Below are 16,952 nucleotides of genomic sequence, written 5' to 3' on the forward strand. Positions count from 1 at the left end.
TTCACCATATTTTGACTCCCCTCTCTTCTGATTCCTTTCCTTTCACCTTTAAATGCTGATTTCTCCCATCTTAAAAACTTCCTTGTCCACTCCTGTCTAGATTCCTTTTCCTCTCTGCAGACAATCTTTTGAGAGTAGTCAGTACTGTCTCTACTTCCTCACCCGCCATTCCCTCCTCAACCCTCTGAAACTGGATTTCCACACCACCATGGGCTGCACTGAAGCCGTACCACCAAATGCAACATCGAATGACCACTTGACCTTTCTGAGGTATCATTGGCCACTTCCTCCCAGAGAGTAATTATGTCTTTGGTTTTGATGATACCATTTTCTCCTGCTTCTCTTCCAGTCTCTGACACTCTTTCTGACACATGTTAGTGTATTTCTCTGCTTGTTCCTTCTGCTTTAAGATCCCTTCTCTTAGTTCTGATTTGGGACCTTTTTCTCTTCTCTCTCTTTCTTTTTTTTTTTTAAGGTATGATGTGGGAATTTTTTTTTATTATTATTATTTTATTTTATTTTTTTGAGTTGGAGTCTCACTCCGTCGCCCACGCTGGAATACAGTAGCATGCTCACGGCCACCCCAGCGTCAACCTGCTAGGCTCCTGCGATCCTTCCACCTCAGCCTTTCACGTAGCTGGAACTACAGACACACACTACCACCCTGGATAATTTTTTTTATTTTTATTTTTATTGTAGAGACGAGGTCTCACCATGTTGCCCAGGCTGGTCTCGAACCTGCAGGCTCAGGCAGTCCTCTTGTTTCGGCCTCCCAAAGTGCTGGGATTACAGGCTGAGGCACCGAGCCCCGGTTCCTCATCTCTCTACACGTTGCCAATCCCAGCTACCAGTGGTGACTCTTGTCCATATCTGCAGCCCATATTCCTCACCCTCTCCTGAGGTCCAGCTCCCTACAGTGTTCTCCTGCAGAGGTGACTCTACATTGATGAATCAGGTACTATTAAGGGTCTTAATAAACGGGTAGACCTTGCCCTGAACCACAGTAACCACTCTAAGAGAAGCAGGCAAATCAGCAATATATCCTTAAACCAGTCCTGTAAAAGAAGCCTACAGAAATCACCAAGGACAAATTATGACATATTTACAGCCATTTGTGGGGAGAATGTGTTTATGGTCCTTTATTTATAAAACCAATTGAATTGAATATCTGTATATTCTTTACCTAGAGTAAATTAAAATATTATGTGCTGTGGTTTGTGTTTGTGTGTGTGTGTATATATATATGCATATTATATGTGTCACTGTGTGTGTGTGTGATTTGACATTGCTCTAAGAGTGGTCACTGAAATTTAAACTCTTGTGAATGCATACCTTTTTTTTTTTCTGAGTCAGAGTCTCACTCTGTCGCTCAGGCTAGAGTGCAGTGGCATGCTCACAGCCACCCCAGTGTCGACCTACCGGGCTTAGGTGATCCTTCCACTTCAGACTTCCAAGTAGCCACAACTATAGGCGCACGTGGCCACGCCAGGCTAATTTTTTGGTATATTGTAGAGACTAGGTCTCACCAAATTGCCCAGGCTGGTCTTGAACCCCTGGGTTCAGGCAATCCTCTTGCCTCGGCCTTCCAAAGTGCTGGGATTACAGGCTTGAGCCACCGTGCCTGGCCAAAATGCATACTTTTGATGAATGTTTTTGCCAATTAGATTATATGTAAATTTAACCAGTGAGAATTCAGCAATATTCTAATTCTAAAAAAATTGAGCATATCTCTCAGACTTTGGAAACTAAACTGTAGTGGGAATACATATGATTTTTTTTTATAAGCAACATATTAAAAGGTGGATTATTCATAGGTCGTGGTTAATAATATAGTAGCATTATACCATTACAGAAAGAAGTCTAGGCAGGAAAGAACATGACAGAAACAAAAAAATATATATGAATTAGGTTTGGATAAAAAACAAAAGTGAGTAACTTCAGAAAAATTAAACTTGCTTTATCTATAACTTTTGCCTTACACTGCACCAGCTTTAGATCTGCCACTGTTTAGCAGCATTGCAAATTTAACACATCTCAATCCAAGCTCATGAGTTCCCCTATTTCATTAGCTGTACTTCTCCCTGTACTGGTGGATGCTCAAACCATCCAAACCAGCTACCCAGGCAAGCAGTGCTGGATTCATTCCAGAGAGTAAAGTACAAACATTTCAGTCTGCCATATGGAGCCCTTGCTATTTGGTCCTTATCCCTACTTCCAACTTCAGCTTCTGTCACTCCCCTTAGTTTGCCTGCATTTGTTAGGAATGCTTTCAGTCACAAGTAACAGCCAACAATTAAGGCTTATTTTTTCTCACACTGTTTAAAAAAAAAAAAGGAGTTCCATAGCTCCCAGCATAATTTAAATGATTCAGTATTTTCACAAGCAATGTTCTATCCTGAGGTTCCCCAAAAGCAGAGCCAGAGACTAAGGGCAGTGTAAAGGTAGTTTATGGGGGAAAGTGATCCAGGGACAAAAATGAGGACCAGGGAGAGTGAAACAGGGAGGGAGGGAAACCTCAAATAATTCCACCACCAGGGTGGTCACCTCTATAGGAGATTGGTGCTTATAACTCAGCAACTTCTAAGTAGTATATACAATATGTTTAGAGTTGTTTGTCCAATGGACAAAAGAGAGACGAATTTATCTCAACTTCTGCCCCAATTGGTTGAGAGTTATTTATGGGGCTTTAGCTCATCTGCTCTCCTGGATGACAATGTGTGAGTTTCATATGGGTTCCCACAGGCATCCCATGCCACAGCAAAGAAGTCCCGAGGCCGGAAGTGAGGGACAGGTGGTGCACACTTGAGACCAGATGTCAACATGAGTTGGTTTGAAGCTTGCCTGCAACCATTCCATAGCTGTGGCTGGATCATTAGTGAGGCTGTGGATGTGTATGGCAAACAGGTCTCTGTCTTCTCCCAATCGCATAAACATGGCATAATAATTCATTTGCTCTGTCCTATGATATACAGCATATATAAGGTATAACTCTTAATTAACACACCAACACCGCTAATAACAATGCATCCAACTAAGGTTGTATAGCCAAAGTATTGGGTTTAAAAGTTTTAAGTTAGTCTTTTCATCTGCAGTTAAAAACATTTGTTTTTCTTTGTAATATGAAACTGAATAAGATTGATGACATTATAGAAAACACAAGCAGCAAAGTCAAATGAAAATAAAACACTGGCCAAAAATATTTTCAACAGATAAAGGATCAACTTCTCTAGTATATAAATGATTGTTAAATTTGAGATAAATTATTAAAACTTAGAGAACCCAATAAAAAATGGGAAAAATTCATAAACAGACCTTTTACAAAAAAGATATACATATTATATACATATATATAAAACCTAGGATAAATTTATTCAAATTAAAACTATACTGAGATACTACTTCTTATCAGATTGGTAAAAATTCAAAAGCTTGACAACAAATGACAATTTATTAAAGACAAATTGGATAAATTTTAGTACACGCACACAATAGAGTACAATATACTCATAAAAAGAGAATAAGGAAGATTTTTTTTTTAAGCGAGAAAGCAGCATTTATTGAGAGGACAGAGAAGCTCCCACAGTGGGAGGGTACTTGAAGGGGTTGCCCCATGAGGAAGATCTTGATGAAAGGTTATAGAGTGAGTACCAAGAGAAAGTATCTATCATATAACATACATTGCTTTTGTATAAGAAAGAACTGGCAATAGTGAATGTGTGTGTGTGTGTCTGTGTGCATGTGTCTGAGTGTATAATTTAAAACATAAGCCAGAGGGATAAAAACCAATTAAAATGTTACCTAAAGGGATAGAAATGGAAACAAAATTTAGGATACATTTTTATAAAGCATTGACTTTATAATAGAAACCATATAAAGTTTTAAACACCAAAAAAGTAATGTGTGCCAAGTTATGTTTTTTTTTAATGACCATAACAATACTTTCCTTTCCATATACTGTTCCAGAATCTTGGCACACCCCCTTCAAGAAATGAAGCCTCTGTCCCTTCCCAGTGAACCTGGTCAAGGTTTTGTGACCACTTCAATTAACGGAATGTGACTGAAGTGATGCTCTGCGACTTCTGAGGCTAGGTCATAAAATGCTCTTTCGGTTTTGGGGTGCTGATTCTTGGACCCAGACACCATATAATGAGGAAGCCCAGGCCACATGGAGAGGCCATGTTGGAGAGATATTGTGACTGTCTTGGGTTTCAACCTAGGCTGAACTCCCAGCCAGCAGTCAGCATCAACTTGCCAGCCAGGGGGCAATGCTGGAGCCAGATCGTCTGACTCACAGTCGAGCTATTTTAGCTAATGCCAATTGGAGCAGAGATAAGTGTTCCCCACTGAGCCTTGCCTAAATAGAAGATTCTGAAGCAATGATAAATGATTACTGTCATTTTAAGTTTTGGCATAGCGTAGTATGCATCAGTAGATAACTGGAGCAGATTTTGGTATCTGGAAGTGGGTGCTGCCATAACAAAATCCTAAAACATGGGTCAGCGGTTTGGGAATTGGGAAGTGGGCAAAAGTTGGAAGGGCCCTGAAGAAACTGTTAGCTGAAGCCTGATGGTCCTTGAGGAGACTGTGAGTGAGGGTTTAGAGAAAGAAGAAAAGGTTAATGGAATCTGGTAGAAAGAGAATTTTGCCTGCAGTGACATAAAAAATAGAAAATATACATAATGAGCGGGTGAATATGGAAATTTTCAGGCAGAATTTTGAAAGTGTCACCCGGATCTATGTGTGATTAGGTAAGGATAGGAAAAAAAACTGAAAAAAGAAACTTTGATTTTCTAGTAAATTTAAGGAAAATATAAAGGATCCAGGACTTCCTGGATCCCAAAATGAAACTCTTTCCTTCCTAGCTTCTCCAGATATCACAGAATTCTCAAATGAAGAAATGACCTTGGGCCAAAGGTCAGCTCCAAGATGGGAATACAAGATAATTTGCAAAGAGCTCACTGTCTCAGTGTAAGTGCTCCATAGACGCTTTCATACAGACCAAACGCTCTCTAAATATTTAAGTATCACAGATCCTGTTAAACAACAGTTTATAAAACTCTGAAGGGCATTGTGCCTCAGTATCCTCCTCAGTAGCTTAAGGTAAAGAAAGCTTATCTACATGAGATTTTGTGAGTGTGACTTTTATCTAATGGGACCCTAGAGAGATTCATAAGAAAGCTACAAGTTTTAATGCAAATCAAAACTACAATGATGTACTACCTTACACTAGTCAGAATGGCCATTACTAAATATCATAGAACAATAGATGCTGGCACGGATGTAGAGGAAAGGGAACGCTTATACACTGTTGGTAGGAGTGTAAATTAGTACAGCCTCTATGGAGACTTTGCAAATAACTAAAAGTATATCTACCATTTGATCCAGCAATCCCATAACTAGGTATCTACCCAAAGGAAAAGAAGTCATTATATAAAACAGACACCTACACCGGCATGTTCATTGCAGCACAATTCACAATTGCAAAGATGAGGAATCATCCTAAATGTCCAAGAACTGATCAGTGGATAATGAAAATGTGATATATCTACACAATGGGATACTATTCAGCTACAAAAAGAATGAAATAATGTCTTTTGCAGCAACTTGGATGGAAATGGAGAACATCATCCTGGGTAAACTAACTCAGGAGCAGAAAACCAAACCCCGTAGATTCTCACTTACACGTGGGATCCGCAAAGGCATAGAGAATGGTATAATGGACATTAGAGACTCAAAAGGGGGTGGGAGGAAGGGCTGGAGGGACCAAAAAAAATCACTTATCAGACACAGTGTGCTCAGGTGGGGGTAGTGTGTCTACTTAAAGCCCAGATCAGAACTATTTTTGCCCCCTAAACCTATTGTTTTTAAGAAAATTATATTGCTACAAGCAATTTGGACTCAAGAGTATAGAAATGGTACAAAATATAAGTAGGTCGTCATACTCCTGGACTCCTATGGACAGAAAGCAGACTGAGAAAATTTCTCAACTGCAAATGTGGGTCATATTTTACTGAAAAGTAAGGATAATTCCGAGTGTAGAATCAACAGTTCAAAGGGTAGAGTGAAGAGCTTCACAAAATTGTACACAGGCAGTAGAACGGAACCCTAATCAAGGGACTGCCGAATATACCCAGCAGGATTTCAGGAATGCTGTGGAGCTGTGACTTCTGTGTACCTCATTTTCCCTCTTTTTGAACAAGATTGCTTATCGAAGTTGGTATGTGTATATATATATATATATATATATATATATATATATATATATATATATATATATATATATATATATGTCCTACCATTGTATGTATAGGCTGGATAATGTTCTCTTTAATTTGCAGGTTTCCAGAACAAGAAAAATCTTACCTGGGGAATCTGTGTTCTGAGAATGTCATCCAAGGACCATAGTCTCTTGGTGTGACTGACTGTGTGTTTTCATTTTTCTTAGGTGAATACCTAAGAATAGAAGAGTTGGAACATATAATAGGTGCCTGTTTACTTATAGTAGGTGCATGCCTTATTTGTAAAGAAACTTCCACCTGCTTTCCACTGGATTTGCTTTAGATAATGAGATTCTAGAACTCAAGCCTGAGTCAAAGACCATCACGGAATGAAACTGGAGTTATGGAGCAAGAAGTGTTTTTTGCATGTGGGAAGAGTGTGAATTGTGGCCAGAGGATCGTGACAGATTATAGTTTCAAAAAAAAAGTCTTAAATATTTTCCATTTTGTGTGTTCTTCTGGAATTATCACTCCCTATCAAGAGATAGAGTATATGTCCTTGAAGCTGGGTGCAGTTTTGTGACTGCCCCAATTACTAGGGTTTGGTTGAAGTGATGCTATGTGATTTCCAAAGCCAAGCCATAAAAGGTGTAGCAGATTTTGCCAGACTGTCAGGACACTTGCCTTTTGAACCTCTTCACTAGGCTAGAGTCTCAAGTCACATGAAATAGCTCAGGTAGAAAGAAACCACTGAGGCCACCAGTGCTCAGCCTGGGTTGAACTCCCAGCCTACAGCCAGTGCAAACTTCTCACCACGCGAGTGCATTATCTTGGGATTCCATCCTCACTTGAGCTGTTACCACTGTTGCCACATGGGGCAGAGATGAGCCTTCCTCATCAGGCCCCGCTAATTTGTAGATCTCTGAGAAAATTAAACGATTTTGTTTAGCTTTATTTAAAGTCACTAAATATTTTCTCTGGCATTGCTTTTCAAAATTTTACATGAAAGCATAATTGACATAATAGATTGTCCATATTTAAATTGTCCGATTTGACGGGTTTTGACATATGTATATATCTGTAAATATACTGCAATCAAGATAATAAGCATCTCTATTGCCCCTAAAAGTTTCCTTTGCACCTCTTCATAATCTCTCCCTCTGGCCTCCCCTCCCAACAGGCAACCACTGAACTGCTTCTTGCTTTTATAGACTAGTTTACATTTTCTAGACTGTTATGCAAATGGACAAATGTAGTGTGTAATGTTTTTGTTTGCCTTCCTTTGCTCAGGATTATTATTCTGAGATTTATTCATGTTATTGAGTGTTGTGGTTTATTTCTTTTTGTTACATGAATAGTGGTCCATTGTAGGAATATACAACAAATTGTAGAGTTTATTGATTCACCCACGGATGGACGTTGCAATTACTTCCAGGTTTTGTCTAATACAAAGAAATCTGTAAAGCCGGGCTCGGTGGCTCAGACTGTAATCCTGAGCTTTGGGAGGCTGAGTGGACTGCCTGAGCCCGCGGGTTTGAGACCTGCCTGGGCAACTTGACGAGACCTCATCTCTACAATAAATCAAAAAAATTAGTCGGGTGTGGTAGCACGTGCCTGTAGTTCCAGCTACTTGGAAGGCTGAGGCGGAAGGATCTCCGGAGCCCAGCAGGTCGAGGCTGCGGTGGCCGGGAGCAGCCACTGCACTCCAGTCTGGGTGACAGAGTGAGACTCCAGCTCAAAAAAAACCCCAAAAAACAAAAACAAAGAAATCTGTTATAACCATTCATAGTTCTTTGAGTGCCTGTATGTCTACATTTCTCTTGAGTAAATATATTGGAGTAGAACAAATATGTCAGGTATATGCTTAAAGTTTTAATAAACATTATTTTTTATTAAACTATTTTTCACTGCTTCCAAAGTGGCTGCACCATTTTGCATTCTCACTAGCAGTGTAGTTCCAGTTGCTCTGCATCCTTGCCAACCTTGGTATAGTCGGTCTTTTAATTTTAGACATCTTAATATTTTTGTAGTAGAAGCTACTATAAATCACTGGAGTGATTTGTTATGCAACAATAGATAACTGGCATGAAAAAGAATAATCCTCCAAACAATACAAATATAAACCATTTTCTTAAGCCATTAAGAGTCATATTTGTCAGGGCCCTTTCATAGTTAGAAACATCGGATTACATAGCAATGGAAGAAAGCTCTTTGTCTAAAATTCAAATGCTGCATAATGTTATTAAGCAATGCCTACAGTATGAGTTTTTATCCATCTAGAACTTAACTCACATTGGGTCATTGAAAGCTTTGAGATTTAGCAAGGCATTAGAATGATTGTGCCAGTCCATAAAGATATAAAAACTGAAGAAGAGAGAAAGTTACCTAAATATTATAGTCAACAAAAAAGGAAGCTGGGAGTAGGTGATGAATCTTTGCTTGTGTTTTGATTCCCTTGGCTCAAATAGATCTTCAGTTTCCTGTAAATGGCACTCCCCACCAGGTGCTTTAGAGAGTCCACAGGGCATGTCTTTATGGGTGCTCTGAAGTAAGTATGGGCCGGTGATGGGGTCTCCCTTCACCAGCTGCCTCAAGACAATGTCTCTGCCCCAATGGAACACAGGGTTAAGTATCGAAGACACTTGTTGTTCAGGTGGGAGGAAGGCCTCTCTCCTCTTCCTGTGTTACCGGTTGGGGGGAGATCAGAAAACAGAGTTTCTAGTGTCACAGGTGCTTGTGCAACTCTTACTCAAGAGGTTCTTTACAAACAGCTCACACTCTTATTCTGTCTCTTGCCCAGCCATAAGTCAAATTTGGGAATAAAGTAGAAGAAAAATCCAAATAACAAACATAGAGCTGTATTCATTTTCACATTTCCTCACTGTCAGATTCAGTGTGTCTGGATCCTCCTTTCCACAGATGAATCATTACCCAAAGGGCTCCACCATGGCTTATGCAAAGAAATTTCAGGCAGACTTTCTCCAGCTATTTGTCAAATGTGCTCAGACATGTTTGACTCAGACATGTTTGACTCTTAGAAGGTTCTAAATGAAGACTGAGGCTGAGATAGCTCCACCCCCCAAACATTGACACATCAGAATGATTTTGCTGCACTCTATTCTGTTCGGTAGCTGTTAACTGTTCTTGTTTTAAGATAGGTTTTTAGTTGATATTTAGTTTGATTTTCTTATTTTCTCAGAGCAGAACACCTCATCCCAAATAATTCTTTTTCTCATGTGCCTTTAATTGTCCTTATTTCCCTTTCTTTGAGTGCTTTTCTTATTCCTTCTTTGTTTTAGCAGAGTAGGCAACATATAAGTGAAAATTCTGAGACACTAAGCAATTCAGACTCCATACGAAAGAATAAAAATCGTGGTTTCTGCATGTGTTTTGTGATTTTCCCCTCTCAATTCCAGTGCTTCAATTGAAAATGTAAACATCTTGATCAAAAACTTATCAGTTGCTTATCTCTGCTCCTTCATGATTAAAACAGTAAGCTCAACACCTGCTTTCTCAAGTGCCCTTGGAAAGAGGACTACTCTACAACGTCCCTGGGGGGTCCACACCCCCACAAGCCTTCACACATTATGCAAACAAAAGCCTGCATGGATAGGGCTTGCACCGTATCCCAGAAGGCTGTGATTACTTCTCTGAAATTTAAAAAAGAATCCCACATTTGACAGAAATTGTTAAGAGTCTACAATTAACAAATAGATATGGAATTAGTGTTTTTCTAATCAAAATCCATTGTTCTGCTGGGGCTTGCTGCTGTTGTTTTAACTGACAGTGGGCTGCCCTTCCGGGGAGCCTCGGGGGGGGGAGCCGGGCACACCAGGGTGAGTGTGCGTTCATAGAGTGTCCCCAGCTGTCAGATCACTCCAGAGCCGCACAATTCCCATCCTGCCCTCTCCTATGACGGCACCAATTTGTCCCTCATGCGGAGCAATAACCCTTTCTTTTCTGAATGTCCTCGAATGAAAGAAAAATTAGATCATTAAGTGATGGTTGAAAAGAAAGAAAGAAAAGAAAGGAAGGAGAAGGGTGGTAGGGAGGGAGGGAAGGAAGGAAAGAAGGATACAAAGAGAGAAAGAAGGAAGGAAGGAAAGAAAGAGAGAGACATAGAGAAAGAAAGAAAGAAAGAAGAAAAAGAAAGAAAGAGGAAGGAAAGAAGGAAGGAAGGAAGACAAAACTCCTGCTGGTGCTGGAATTATCTTTCTGGTGTCACTTAGGACAGAGGTGGCAGGGTTGGCCACCACCAGCCCAATTCACAGAAATCATGGGGGACAGAAGTAATTACCACAGAAGTCTTTAGGGACTCTGATATTTAATCAGATAATATAATTTGTGTGGTGAAATAATGACTTCAAATGCTCTGTGATAGAAGTATAGCAATGATGAAGTTTATGAGCAGAGAGATTTCAATAGCCAGTAATCCACCAATTGAAAACAACAAAAAAATATTCATTTCAATATAGTAGCTGTTGCTAATGAAAAACAGCCAGAAAGGAAAAAAAATCCTCACATTTTATTTAAATTTAATGTTTAAAAGCAGAAGCAGGTCACGCGTACCGCTAATTGTCATGTTCAGGGTATGTTGCAAGCCTGCACAGTGCCCCTGAGACATATTTAGCTCACTCTGCCCCAGCCTGCTAAAGAAAGGCTGCCGGTCCCACAGATCAGCCCTGGCCACGCTGGCTGGCGTCACCTTACCACCTGCCCCCCACAGCCGAGCACAGAGCTCAGTGGCTTCCCCACCGGTGCCCACTTAGCTCTCGTCTGACAATGTGCTACTGGGGAGCTTAAAGACGTCACTTCTTTGTGCAGAGGCTGTTTTTCATTAGGCTCAAAATCCTGCCTGGAAACCCAGTTTTAAATCGAGAAAATACAAAGTCCAAGGCATACATCAATCTTTGCTGGGAATCCTTGGGCAAGGAATAAGTTGTAAACAAACAAACAAACAAACAAACAAAACCATTGCAATTTAAAGGTATTATTAGCAGGGTGTGGTGGCACGTGCCTGTAGTTCCGGCTACTCTGGCAGCTGAGGAGGGAGGATTGCCTGGGCTCAGGAGTTTGAGGCTGTGGTGAGCCATGATTGTGCCACCGCACTCCAGCCTGGGCAACAGAATGAGGCCCTGATTCTAACAACCACCACAACAACAATAATAATAATAATAATAATTTGGTAGAGGAAGGGAGGGAAAAAGAGAGATTTGTTGAAGGATACAAAATGACAGTTAGATGGGAAAACTAAGTTCTACTGTTCTGTACCACTGTAGGATGACTCTGGTTAACAACATATATATATTTTTTGAGTTGGAGTCTCACTCGGTCGCCCAGACTGGAGTGCAGTGGCTGCTCCCGGCCACCGCAGCCTCGACCCGCTGGGCTCCAGCGATCCTTCCGCCTCAGCCTTCCGAGTAGCTGGAACTACAGGCATGCGCTACCACGCCCGGCTGATTTTTTTATTTATTGGGGAGATGAGGTCTCGCTGCCCAGGCGGGTCTCGAACAATATATTAAACAGTTTCAGATAACTAGAAGGAGGATATTAGATGTTCCTGAGACAGGAAATGTTAAACATTTGAGATGATGAATGTGTCAATTACCCAGATTTGATCACTGTGCAGTATATCCACCGTAACATCACTATGAACCCCATGAATATGCACAATACTTGTCAGCTAAAAAAATAAAAACTAAAAACATACGAATCCCAGAACAGGGATCTCTGTTTCAAACCCCCATTTGGTCATGTAGCAGTCATGCCAAGGCTTATTCCTTTTCCTGGAAGATAAGTTCCAGGTTCTTCCACAGGCAGACGGCTCTTGGCTGTTTCTCTCCCTTCCTGTCATCTCCCAAGACCGTTTGTCGGTTCTTGTCCCTGGGTCCTCCTTGTTGGTGCCCGCCATGGCGTTCTCATCTTCTGCAGAGACCCTGTCCCATGATACACAGGCCATCGTCTACCACCCCCATGATGCTGGGCACACACACTGCGAGGCTCCCTGCGGCACCCAGGTCCGCGGGCCTAGACACATCACCTGCTCGTTTCTGTTCTCCCTTTCTCGTGCCAGACACCCAAAGAGGTGGGTGGAACTAGGCCTCGTCGCTGCTAAAGGCTCCACTTTGGAAGAGATTGTACTTGCTCTAGATCCATCCCTAAACTGCTGAGGTTTCTGTCCTACCGTCCTTCCCTGAGGTCCAGCCCTGGGAGCAGCCATGTCTTTCTCCAGCCTTACCTCAGCCCCGCCTTGTCTGTGGCTTGGGAGGAAGTGTCCAGGACGCAAGCCCTGCTCTTTATCCTCACACATGTGCCAGGTACAGAGACCCTCAGTTCCAGGCTGTATGAATGCAAGCCAGCCTCCAAAATCTCAAGAGCCTTCTCCCTCCCTACCCTTGGTTTCCAAGACAATGGAAATGCTTCTGACTAAGGAAAGACACCCTAGAAGGGTGTGGGATTTGGTGTTCCTGCTATCCTATGAAAATTCCTCTAGGAATTTGGAATTGTTACTAAAATTTTTAAAAATAGCCTCTATAGGGCTGAAATGGAAGAGGTGCAAAATTCCAGAAGGAAAGAAAATTTTCAAATCATTTATTTAAATATACATCTTTGGTGGTACATAGACACTGTGGAATACTACGCAGCCATGGAGAAGAACAAAACATGTTATCTGCAGCAATGTGGATGCAGCTGTGAGCCATTATTCTAAGTGAATTAACGCCGAAACAGAAAACTGAATATTGCATGTTCTGATAAGTGGGGGCAAAACACTGGGTACACATGAGGATGAGGACAAGATACTGGAGACTCCTCAAGGGAAGAGGGAGGGGGCAAGAAAAACTACGCATTGGGTATCACGCTCACTGACGGGTGATGGGCTCAGCAGAGGCCCGGACCTCGCCGCCACACCATACACCATGTAACAAACCTGCACATGTACCCCTTGAATTGAAAAGGAAATTTAAAAAATGCATTTTTGAGGGCATAAATAGATCATCTGGCCCACCTAATTATCCCTTTTGAAGTGTGGTGAGGTCATAGTCCACCCTTCAGATGAACAGCAGACAGAGCTGGGTTGCAGAGGGAGGCTCAGATAGATGGCTGAGCACATTGCCTGGGGCCTGACTACACCCTGCTGGCCCCAGGTCTGTCTAAGGCCAGCTACATTCCTGCCCTTCAGGTGTATTGAAAGAGGAGGAGGAGGAGGAGGAGGAGGAGGAGGAAGAGGAGGAGGAGAGCTTTATTAAAGAAGGAAGAGGGAAAGGAGAAGAGGGAGGAGGGAAAAGAAAGGAGGAGGAGGAAGTAGGGGGAGAAGGGGAAGAGGAAAGAGGAGGGGAATAGTAGGGTGAGGGAAAGGGGAAGAAAAAGAGCAGGAGGAAGATACCTGCTTGTTTATCTGTGTAACTGCTAAATAATGTTACTTGCCATTTGTAATCCTAGGTCCCAATTAAATAAGTGATTAACTCTGCCTTAGAAAGAATGGAAAGTCTTCTCTGAAGAGGTAATATTTGCAATGGGTTTTGAAGACTGAATAAGAGTTCGTCAGGTAGAAATAAGAAGGAAAGACATTATAGCAGAACAGAAAAAGCAAGTCTGGCCCTAATGTTTACTGCAGGGCCCAAGTAGGAGTACATAAAGAGGCTCAGATACCATAAATCTAAATATTTAAAAGTCACACATCAAGTTAATAAACTGCTATACTTACATAACCCCTTCTCTACCTTGACACATTTACTTTCACAGTGGCCTAGAAGGCCAGACTCACAGTTTAAATTCTAGCACTTTCTGGAGTTCCGTGCTGGAATGTAATTGTGTAAGTTGAGATTGTCCCAGCCACCTAGTGCTCCTCCCTGGGGGCATCTCTCCTTTTCCTGCCCCCAGCTCTGTCCCGCATTACGAGAGACCGCATGTGGACACTGGTTTTGCCCCAACGCTGCTGCAAGCAGCGGCTACGGGGCCACCCTCAGCTCTAGGAATGGCCATGCTGGAGGTATAGTCTGCCCTCTGGAGGATGCACATGGGAAGAGGCCAGCACGGGCTCTAGAAGCAGAGAATAAGGTTGGCTTGTTAGGACCGGGAGCTCTGGAGCCCTGAGTACCTGGAATGTGGTCTAGGAGTGATCTGCAACCTATGGCAGGTCCCATGGGTAGTGCCCATGGACCACCTGCCTGATGGAGAAGGGATAGTCAGAGGAAGGCCATGGCAGGAGCCCCCTAAAGCCTAGGACCCTAGGGAGGAGTTCCTCTTGCTCAGGCCCAAGGATGATTTTGCCAAAAATTATGTTTAACGACTGACATTGTGAGAAAACCTGGTGGGCCAGTCGTGGTGGCTCACGCCTGTAATCCCAGCACTTTGGGAGGCCGAGATAGGAAGATTGCTTGAGCATGGGAGTTTGATACCAGCCTGGGCAATAGAGTGAGACCTCGTGGCTACAAAATAATCAAAAAATTAGCTCAGTGTGATGGCCCACACCTGTAGTCCCAGCTACTTGGGAGGCTGAGGCGGAAGGACTGCCTGAGCCCAGGAAGTCAAGGCTGTGGTGCGCTGTGATCTTGCCCCTGCTCTCCAGCCTGAGTGACAGAGTAAGACACTGACTCAAATTAAAAAAAGAAGAAGAAGAAGAAGAACCTAGTGGATCCGGGTACGCAGATCATGAGTTATTTGTAGGAAAGGACAGGAGATTAAAAATGGGGCAGGATTGTGAAGGTTGTGGTGAGCAGTATGGCCTTTGTGTGATGAGCAGTGGGAAATGTTAAGCATGAGAATGACATTACTAATTGTTACTCAGGAAGAAAAAGCAGGAGACAAATGGAATGGGGCAGTGGGGAAAATGCTTTAAGATCACTGGAATTTTTGCAAATGAAAGCAAGGCAGGGAGCCTGAATTCAGGGATGCAGGAGAAAGGCCAGATTCCGGAGAGAATTCTGGGGTAGAATTGATGAGCTTTTGTGTAAGAGGATCTCGGATAACTTTGGCATTTCCAAGTTGGAAAGCCATGGGGACTGTAGTGCATTGATCGGGAGGAGTTTAGGACAAAGCACAGGTTGTGAGAAACAAGTTGGTGTCCAGGATGAGGCTCCACAATTGTAACTCTGGCTGTCATGTTATTAGGAATAATGGAAATTATAACCATAGAACTTTGAGATTTGCATACTGGTTGGGCATGGTGGCTCACGTCTGTAATCCCAGCACTTTGTGAGGCCAAGGTGGAAAGATTGCTAAGCCTAAGAGTTCGAAGCAACGCAGTCTCTACCAAAAAAAAAAAAATCAAAATTTAGTCAGGCGGAGTGGTATGTGCCTGTAGTTCCAGCTACTTGGGAGGTTGAGGTGGGAGAATTGCCTGAGCCCAGGAGTCTGAGGTTGTGATGAGCCATGATCATGCCACAGTACTTCAGCCTGGGCAACAGAGTGAGACCCTTACTCAAAAAAAAAATTGTGTCCCAAGTGTAATTCCAGGAAAAATGGTAGGGAGCATGTTGGAGAATTTCTTATGAAAGAAATTTGCCTTTCCAATGCCTGCATTTTGTAGATGCTTGATTGCTAATGGGAAGATTTAGGGCCTGGCAATCACCTCAAATTCTGAGGTCTGCTTCTGTTATTCATGTAATAAACCAAAGTTCACTTCCATGGGGAGGAGAAATAGCTCATGTAGTGGATGAAAATAACAACTATTTCTGTAGAGCAGCAACGGGGAACTTAGTGTGGCAGCAGGTCCTTTGCCAAGATCTACATAAGTAAGACCTCTTTGGCATCCTTCTGCTCACCCATCTCTTTGGTATTTTAGGAGGGGGAGTAGGCAGCTGATGCTTGTTGGCTCATTGGATTTCTCAAATGTTGAGGATAACTGAAACAAGGAGCAATTTTTTTCAGAATATTCTAGATGACTAAAAATGTCATTAAATGTATTTATCTTGCAAAACCAGAGCATCGACTATAACTGCATTTCCTGGAATTTGAGAGTGGAAATTTCAGACTATAACGAGCCATTGTAAGCTGACCGTTCAGAAGTGAATCTACCGTCAAATTCTAATGCATACATGGAATTGTTAATTTTTCAAAGGGCCTATTTCCCCAGATAACATTTCCTTGTTCTTTTTCTTACCTTTTTGCTTGTGACAATAGGATGGCATGTTGTTATTTTCCAAGTTGCCGGGATTAATGCTCATTTTCTGGTTAATTTAAATCTTTTAAATAAAAACACTCCAAGTTCAGAGCATTGTTGTACTCATTACCATTTCTGTAGTATCTTTGCAGCTCAGCTATTATGCAAGGCTGCAGTAATTTTAACACAGCGCTTTTATTCTGTTTGTCTTTATTGAAGACTTTTTGCTCATTACTGGATTGTCTCCTGACAGCCCAGAATACTCCCCCAGTCTCTCCTCCTGAACTGTGTGAAATCTATTTTGCATCTGCAAGTGTCTGGGCCTTCCAGGATCAAGCAAGTGACTGAATCCAAAGAAAATTAAAATTTGGGGGTACAATCTATTAGCATGAAACGCTTTTCCCTTGGGTTTTAAATCTCCCCCACAGTTCATTTTTTGACATCCAAAACCTCATGGAGTATTACTGGCTTAATCCAGGGGTTTAAAAAAATCTGTTATAGCCGGGCTCGGTGGCTCGGCCTGTAATCCCACACCTTTGGGAGGCTGAGGTAAGTGAATTGCCTGAGCCCGCGGGTTCAAGACCTGCCTGGGCAGCGAGACCTCATCTCTACAATAAATCAAAAAATCAGCC

This window comes from Carlito syrichta, unplaced genomic scaffold (assembly GCF_000164805.1).
Source record: "Carlito syrichta isolate Samal-C Ts95f unplaced genomic scaffold, Tarsius_syrichta-2.0.1 Scaffold303197, whole genome shotgun sequence".
Classification (NCBI taxonomy): domain Eukaryota; kingdom Metazoa; phylum Chordata; class Mammalia; order Primates; family Tarsiidae; genus Carlito; species Carlito syrichta.